The sequence below is a fragment of the Phocoena sinus genome, chromosome 16 (genome assembly GCF_008692025.1).
Source record: "Phocoena sinus isolate mPhoSin1 chromosome 16, mPhoSin1.pri, whole genome shotgun sequence".
Classification (NCBI taxonomy): domain Eukaryota; kingdom Metazoa; phylum Chordata; class Mammalia; order Artiodactyla; family Phocoenidae; genus Phocoena; species Phocoena sinus.
The window spans coordinates 58,520,019-58,528,903 of NC_045778.1; the positions used below are offsets into that span (position 1 = coordinate 58,520,019).

The 8,885-nt window shown below is 43.8% G+C and overlaps 1 protein-coding gene across 5 annotated transcripts in view; it reads right to left on the reverse strand.

Moving 5' to 3' along the window:
* The window catches only part of ARMH3 (armadillo like helical domain containing 3), a 175,519-nt gene extending 170,880 nt beyond the window's left edge, over positions 1-4,639 (reverse strand). For 3 of the 5 annotated variants that reach the window (XM_032608973.1, XM_032608974.1, XM_032608971.1), the window contains exon 1: positions 4,462-4,625. The gene's annotated coding sequence lies outside the window, so the exon portion shown is untranslated. Of the gene's footprint in view, positions 1-4,447 lie in introns of all 5 variants that reach the window. The other 2 variants (XM_032608970.1, XM_032608972.1) reach the window with 2 other exon arrangements.
* Between the last annotated feature and the right edge of the window lie 4,246 nt (positions 4,640-8,885).

The following is an 8,885-nucleotide window of genomic DNA, read 5'->3' on the forward strand; positions in this document are numbered from 1 at the left end:
TTTTTCTGGGGTTTTATCTTGTTCCTTTATCTGGTACAAAGTCCTCTGCCTTTTCATTTTGGCTATCTTTCCGTGAATGTGGTTTTCCTTCCACAGGCTCCAGAACTGTCCACCCTTTTGTTCTATCATTTCTGTTTTTTTTAATTACTGGGGATGGAATTCATCACTCATTCCTCCAAATCTTTCAGAGCACAGCCTCCCACTCAAGGTGGTATATAATAATAAATAACACTACTGAGTAGTCACTATGTACTTGGCACTATTCTAAGTGATTTAAATATGCTGTACTTAATCCTCACAATAAACAAATGAAGTAGGTACTAATACCATAATTTTACAATGAGGATGTTACTTGCCCAAAGTAATGGATTTTAAGTGGTACAGCCACTAAATCTTTCTGTCTGGTAGCCCTTCTCCCTAAGAGAATATCTTGTTAGTGCAAAAAAAGCAGGTGCTAACTAGTAGAACATTCAAAATCCAGATTCAGTTAAAATTCTATGGAAACTCCAAACTGATATCCATAGTATCAACATTCCCACTTGATCCAAGAAAAGTCAGTCAGCTCAGGACATCATCTGACAAGCATCATCCCTATTTTCTAGATGCTAGGATAGAACCAGCCTGATTCAGTAATAAGCACATGTGCCACTATGGGGCAGCGTCTGTATCTTGTGTGTGCTCTGAACAGCGCTCACCTCAGAGTGAGTATTTAGGCTACACTTGAAAGTGGAATTAACTCAGGGACTTTCCCAAGACTAAACAGCAAGTGGCAAAACCAGGACTTCTGCAATCTCTACTCTGGATATCAGCCATAGTCTGTACCTACTAGAAGTGAACTAGCTTCACAGAAGAGAATTCAGTCTGGTCCCATCAGAATCTACTGAGTCTGCCAACTTTCACAAACTAATAATACAGATGAAGAGGTTTAAATAAACATGACCACCTCAGGTTCCCTTTCAAATGATTTTACACAAGAAGGAATGCACTTGCACCTTCAGAAGGAGGAACCAACTTCAAATTGACAGGATTTCAGGAAACTCTGATTGAAAATCACATTTTTCTGACATCTTCCAGAATGAGAATTCATTGTAAGATCCTCTTCTCAATGAGCAGGAGCCTCTTATAAATTAATACTGTCTATCTCCTGCTCATGCCCTGAACTTCCTCAAGCAGCAACACAACACTCATATCTTCTTCATTTCCTTTCCTGTTGACCCATACAAGCCTCATGAATACCACTTAAGTATAAAATGAAAATTATAAGACAGCCTCTCATAATCTTCTTAAAGAAAGCCCAAAAGGTAACTTCGACCTGGCAAAGTAAATTGATTTCCTGCTAGCTTAACTAACATTTATTGAGAGCTTATAATAACACAGGCATTGTATAAGGGGAAAAGGGATGCAAAATTATTGAGGTATATGGTCCCTGCCTTGAGAAGCTCACTATTAAGTGGGAGAAGGGCATATTCTAATATTTCCTTATAAAGAAATAAAATAAACATTATTTTCCCAGGATTTTTTTTCAAATATGTCCTCACTTACTCCAAGCTATTGCCAAGCTCACCAGGCCTCCTTACTTCCAGCTGCCTAGTAACATCTCCATGTGCATATCCCATGACAACTTGATCTCAGCATAACAGACTAGCTCCCCTATACCTCTTTCTATAGCCACCCAAACCTTAAAAAAATCTGCTCTAGGGCTTCCCTGGTGGCGCAATGGTTGAGAGTCCGCCTGCCGATGAAGGGGACACAGGTTTGTGCCCCGGTCCAGGAAGATCCCACATGCCGCAGAGCAGCTAGGCCCGTGGGCCATGGCCGCTGAGCCTGCGCATCCGGAGCCTGTGCTCCGCAACGGGAGAGACCACAACAGTGAGAGGCCCACATACCACAAAAAAAAATCTGCTCTACTTTTACTAATCCATATCCTGGTCAATGAAATTCCCATTTACCCAATTTCTCAAATTAGAAAACTTAGCCCACTGTCTCTCCCCAGTCACTAAATCCTATTGCAGCTATCTTAGAAATATTTCTAAAATCCATTCCCCTCCTCTTCACTCCCACGGTCACATTTTATTCAGACTCTCAGTCAACTGCAACAACTCTAATTAGTCTCACTGCCTCATTTCTCATTACCTTAATCTGCACTTGTCACTCCCTAACATTAAAACGCTCCAATAGCTCCCTACTCTCTTTTCAGTCTCACCTGGCAATTTCCCCACCACACATCCTGTTTTGGACAAATTTCTGACACTTAAACATCATGTTATTTTTTTTTCCTCACACTTTCACCATGCCTTTGCTCATGCTGTTGTCTCCATCTGGAATGCCCTTCTTTACTTGTGCAAGCTCCTACCCATCTTCCAACACCCAACTCAAGTATCTCCTCCCTACAAACATTTCCCTGACTTTCCAGGCAATGGTAATATTTCCTTCACACCATATAAATTCCTTTTAATGGATATATAACACTACAATTTTCATGTGAATATGTCTCTCTGATGTTCTTGAAGAAAGATATTCATATTTCTAACCCCAGTGCCAGTTACATAATAAGTGCTCAATAGGGACTTCCCCAGTGATCCAGTGGGTAAGACTCTGCACTCCTAATGCAGGGGGCCTGGGTTCGATCCCTGGTTAGGGAACTAGATCCCGCATGCATGCCGCAACTAAGAGTCCGCATGCCACAACTAAAAAGTCCGCATGCTGCAACTAAAAGATGCCACATAGGTTAAGAATCCACCTGCCAATGCAGGGGACACTGGTTCAAGCCCTGGTCCAGGAAGATCCCACATCCCGTGGAGCAACTAAGCCCATGCGCCATAACTACTGAATCTGCGCTCTAGAGCCCATGAGCCACAACTACTGAACCCGTGTGCCACAACTACTGAACCCGTGTGCCACAACTACTGAAGCCCGTGTGCCCAGAGCCTGTGCTCCACAACAAGAGAAGCCACCGTAATGAGAAGCCTGCGCGCTGCAACGAAGAGTAGCCCGCGCTCGCCGCAACTAAAGAAAAGCCTGCGCACAGCAATGAAGATCCAATGCAGCTATAAATTAATTAAAAATAAAAAATAAAAATGAAAGATGCCACATGCCACAACAAAGATCCCACATGCCACAACTAAGACCCGGTGCGGCCAAAAATGCATTAAAAAGAAAACTTAACAAGTGTTCAATAAATGTGTGTTTAATAAACTGTGTGCCCTCATATATCCTGGATCAATTTGTTATTTGGTTATTTTCCCAAAATTTTATGGATTCTTGAACTTGGCTCTATGTAAAAGTCCAACTTTCATTAACACTGCTTTGAGTTTTCAAGAGGTTTTATTATTATTATTCAAATGTCGAACAAGTGTAGGAATTATAATGCCTAAACATCCAATGAAAATACGTTAAAGGCTCCCCTATTCATTAAGGAACGAATGAGAGTCCCCCTTCACAATCCTAACTAGAAGGATCCACCTTTCTCTAGATTGATTGATCTGATATCTGGAAAAGCCCTCACATAGGAACTACTGTGCACACAAGACCAACTGAAGGTACACCCAAAATAATTCCAATTAACTTGTGCTAAATTAAGAGCAGGGACACAAATCCTATTTGCCCTGGTTTACAAAGTCAGAGAGAGTATAGAATAGCAAAGAAACAGCTCTCATTGAACTCAAAACTTTTTCTGGAGAGGAAGAATTGGGGAGGGTCGGATGATCCACATTTATTCGGGCCTGCCCAAGTTTCTACTTCCCCATGTCGAAAGGCAGCACTCCTCAGTTTCTGATAGTTCTTCCCCAGGGAACCAGTTTTTATCTCCTGTTTCTTCCCTACACTTGCCTGGAAACAGGTTTGTTTCCCAGGTTCACACAGAGTAACCAGAGAAAACACGGTAGCTTCAATGATTGTATGTAAAGGGTGGGCTGAAGCCCGGCGATCAGAGACTGTAAAGAGGAGACGGGGACCTTCCGGGACGCCTGATGACTTCGGGCAGACAGGGCTTCCTCTAGCCCTTCTCCGAGGTCTTGCCCCACGCCCTCACCCCAGAAACAGGCTGGGAAGAAGGCCACTCGGGTGGGAAACACCTGGGAGGAAAGCTTTCAAGGTAGCCTGAGGGGTCGGAGTCAGCCTCTTGCTGGGTCAAAGGTCGGCGCCTCGGCTGCCAGGAGGGCCCAGCAGGGACCCGGAGCGAGAGGCGTGTGACCGGCACTGGAGAGTTAGAGGGACCGGCAGCTGGAGCAGCGAGCCGCTTCTCTCTCCGCTCCGCCGCACGCAGCCTCTGCGCTCCTCAGCAGCTGCCCTCCCTCCCTCTCCCCCCATAACCCCTGTCGTGCCCTAGCGAGCGCAGGCCCCGCCTCCAGGGCCGCCTCAGGGCCAAGGCCTAGTATGGCAGTACCCGCAGAGGCTGGCCAGGTTCGGAGACCGGCCGGGCCGGCGCCGCTTACCGAGCGCCGCTTACCGAGCGCCGCTTACCCTGCCTCCTCCTCCACCACCCGCGCCGCTCCCGGACCGGCTCGCTCCCGACGCCACCGACGCCGCAGCTGCTCCGGGATCACGGACGCGCTCCCGACCTCCCCAGACCCTTCCCCCGGCCCGCCGTGCCCCGCAGGATCCTAAAGCCTGCCTCGTGATACGTTCGCCCGCGCCGACTGCCTGAGGCTGGCTCGGACCACGATTCCCAGCAACCATCACAAAGACTACGACTCCCAAAATGCACCACGAGAAAGAAATTAGCAAAAGAAACATGTATCAAGAGTCTACTGGATGCAAGTTGAATTAGCAGTTTCTTTAAATATGGCAGACGCTGAAATCGGCAATTCCACTTCCAGCAGTAAATATATCCTCTAAAAACACTGGCAAAGTTTGGAAAGATATATGTTCCAAGCTCTTTATTGCAACTCTGTAAGTGAAAGATTGGAGACAAACTCATTCAATCAACATATATGTAATTGTGTGCCTGCTATGTACAAAGCACCGTGTAAATCTGTGTCAACTTGGCAAGTTACCTCTCTGAGTCTCAGTTTTCTCACACGCAAAATGGAAGATTAAAAAAAGACATGTAGAAAATAAAATTTAAAAAAAAAAAAAAAAAGAATCTGGAAAAAAAACCAAAAAAAAAGACATGCCGGGCAGTGTGTGCGTGTATGTGTCTCCTTATAATGACTTTATAAAGTTGGTACCTCACAGATATCAAAAAAAAAAAAAGGTTTTGAGTGATTAAACAGCTTGCTTAATGTTCTAGAGTTAGTAAGAGGTGAAGAAAAGTTTAAACCCAGATCTATCAGGAAAGAGATCTTAATAGCCCAAAAGCCCAGGTAATTTTAATTTTTCTTGTCTGTTTACACAGTGGCATAAAACATGATTAGTGGTAAAAAGTTGTACCCTAATAGGATATAAAAAAAGAGTGAGAAGTGGTAATAGGAAGGCATCTTGAGGTGAACCCCAAGAACTATTGTTCCTGAACATGAGTTAGAAGCCTCCTGTACAACTGAAAGAACCCCTTCCATACCTGACTTCCTTTTAGCACATCTTTGTTGCGCACCTACTGAATACCCAATTCTGGGAGTAGTAAAAAGAAAAACAGTTACAATTCTGAGATTATATTGTAAGAAAGTGATAGACAGATGATAGATAGAAAAATAGATATACAATTAAATGTTTTAAATATCAAACAGTGAATTATCGAAGGTAAGCTTAGAAAAGCTCAAGCTGTAAATGCCCTGAAAATTCAGAGAATGGAAAATTCCCTGTCAATCTTCAGAGGCCTTTTGGGAGAAGATGAAGATGAAGTTAAGTCTTAGAGGAGAGAAGAAAAGGAAAGGCGAAAGTGTGAAGGTGAAGAAACACAATACACTGGCGGGAAGTGAATTAAATACAGATTCAGCAGAGGGTAAGTTTATAAGTCCACAGACTGAGTAGGTAAGAGCGCGACCTCTGGGATACTGTGGAAATGAACCCCAGGCTGGCTACCTACTAGATGTATGACTTTGGACGATTAAATGAGCTCTCTAAGCCTTAGTTTCCTATCTGGAAAATGGGGATAATAAAAGGCCTATGTTATATTGGTTTGGTTATCCAGCACTGAGCCCTTCCCCTCCTTTTCTGGGGCCCTTTTCTTTTGGGTAGAGTCTTTTTTTTTTTTTTTGGTACGCGGGCCTCTCACTGTTGTGGCCTCTCCCATTGAGGAGCACAGGCTCCGGACGCGCAGGCTCAGCGGCCATGGCTCACGGGCCCAGCCGCTCCGCGGCATGGGGGATCTTCCCGGACCGGGGCACGAACGCGTGTACCCTGCATCGGCAGGTGGATTCTCAACCACTGCGCCACCAGGGAAGCCCCTTTGAGTAGAGTCTTGATGGAAAACCAGGCCCTGGGCAACCAAGATAAGTGAGCTCATGTGACCTGGGCTTGGCCACTAGGTGCAACTTCCAAGGGCTTCAGCTCTTGATCAAGAGATGCAGAGATGAAAAGATGGTCAGAAGTCATTCATAACAGGTGCTGTCCACAAATGCAGTGACCAAGTCATGCAGCACCAGGGGCTGTGGTGTCCTGGCTGTATGGTTCCTGCAGAAAAATAGTTGTGCTTCCTATTTCCTGGTCGTCAGAGAGTTTGGGTTCCTGCACATTTTCTAAGCCTGTTCTTCCTGTCTCCTGCAGTTTCTGTGACCCTCCCCACACCAATGTTCTTCTAGTAAATTTCATTTTTTTCCATATTTCTGTAACTATTCTATAACTCTTAAAAGGTTCCTAAGTGATATCACACTTAGTGATATCACACATGTGCCTACTCAAGCTTACTCATTCTTTCACCAAACATCTATTGAAGTCTTTCTTTGTGCCAGGCTCTACTCTAAAAGTGAGGATACAACATAATGTACAACACAATAAGTATAATTAACACTGCTGTAAATCCTAAGGGTTCTCATCAGAAGGAAAACAGATTTTTTTTCTATTTCTTTAATTTTGTATCAATATGAGATGATGGATATTCACTAAATTCATTGTGGTAATATGTAAGTCAAATCATTGTGCTGTACACCTTAAACTTATACAATGCTGTACATCAGTCATGTCTCAATAAAATGGGAAGAAAAAATTAAAAATACAGTGGCATATACATATATGCATGCTTTTGTAACCATCAGAAATATGCACGTGTGTATCCATCAGAAATATGGCTAAAGGGACTTCCCTGGTGGCACAGTGGTTAAGAATCCACCTGCCAATGCAGGGGACGTGGGTTCAAGCCCTGGTCTGGGAAGATCCCACATGCCATGGAGCAACTAAGCCCGTGCACCACAACTACTGCGCCTGCGCTCTAGAGCCCACGAGCCACAACTACTGAAGCCCGTGTGCCTTGAGCCCGTGCTCCACAACAAGAGAAGTCACCGCAATGAGAAGCCCAACTAGAGAAGGCCCGTGAGCAGCAGTGAAGACCCAATGCAGCCAAAAATAAATAAACAAACTTAAAAAAAAGAAATATGGCTAAAAATACTCAAAAAATATTTAGTGTTACACAATACTGTAAATCAATACTTCAATTTTTTAAATGTAGTGTTTTTAAGTGAGGCTATAACAATGAAAGAAATCCCATGGCAACTAGGAACAGCTGGAGGAGGAGCAAATTTGGGGAGGAAGATGATGTTTAGGACATGTTGAGACTGAAATGTCTATGAGACATCCAGGCAGAAATATTTAGTAGACATTTGGATACCTTCATTGGAACTCAGCAGAGATCTCTGGAGTGTAGATAAATATTTTGGAGCCATTGTCCTAGTGGTAATGGTTCAAGCCATGAGCAGGGAATAAATGGCCTAGGAAGAGGGCTAAAAAAATATTAATAATATGGGGAGAAAAAAGATAAAAGGGCCCCAAATAGAATTTAAAACCAGCATTTAAAGGATGGTGGAGAAAGAGGAACCAATGGCAATAAAATTTCTGAAGACAGCACTATCTAAAAAAGAGGAGAATTAGAGGAGAAAGATGCTGTGGAAACTACAGGAGAGACTTTCAATAAGGAAGTTGTCAAATGTCTCAAAAGAGAAAAGGAAATTAAAATGCCTTGAAGACTTCAGGAAAATCTACTTCGGGTAAGTATTGGTTTGAGAAATGAATGGAAGGAGAGAAAGTAGAGGCAACAAATACTAGATCTTTGCAAGAAACTTGACTGTGAAATGAAAGGGAGAGGGAGTGATAGGAGTAAAGGTTGGGGGAGATGAGAATGAAAGAGTGACTTCCAGGACAGGACAGACTGGGGAGTATTTCTATGCTGAGAGCAGGAGGACAGAATGAGGATGATGAAACAGAAACAGATGCTGTTCTCAGGGAAGTTGCATGGAAAGGGAGGGAGGGGCAAGCTAATGAAGGAGGGACTGGAGGAGGAGAGAGGAATACCACAGCACCTGAGAAGGTTAATCTGGGGTGGAAAGGACTCCTGCATATCAATTTGTAGGTGCTAAAGAGATTACACACAGACTCAGTGCCATTAAAGTATGTGTTCATTTTGTTTTCTAGCAAAATGTTAGTTTGGGTGACCTGTTGATACAGTGGTTTGGTGCATTGACCCTGGACCCAGATTGCCTGTGGTTGAAATCCCACCTGTATCTCTACTGCTTAATAGCTGTGTGATCTTGGTCAGTTTACTTTATCTCTCTGTACTTCATTTTCCTTATCTTTAAAAGGCGGGGTGGGGTGGAGGAGTCACACAGTAAGGGCTATGGAAGTACTAGTCATTACTATTTTTTCCACTAGTTTGTCATCTCCCTGAAGTTGAGGTTTTCTCTTTTGTTCCGGATTGTCTACTCAGAGCCTAGCACTTAGTAGGTGCTCAATAAAAATTTCATGAATAAACTGGGATGAGAGAGCGAGGCGTGGAGGGAAGGGAAGGCTTGGTAGTTGGA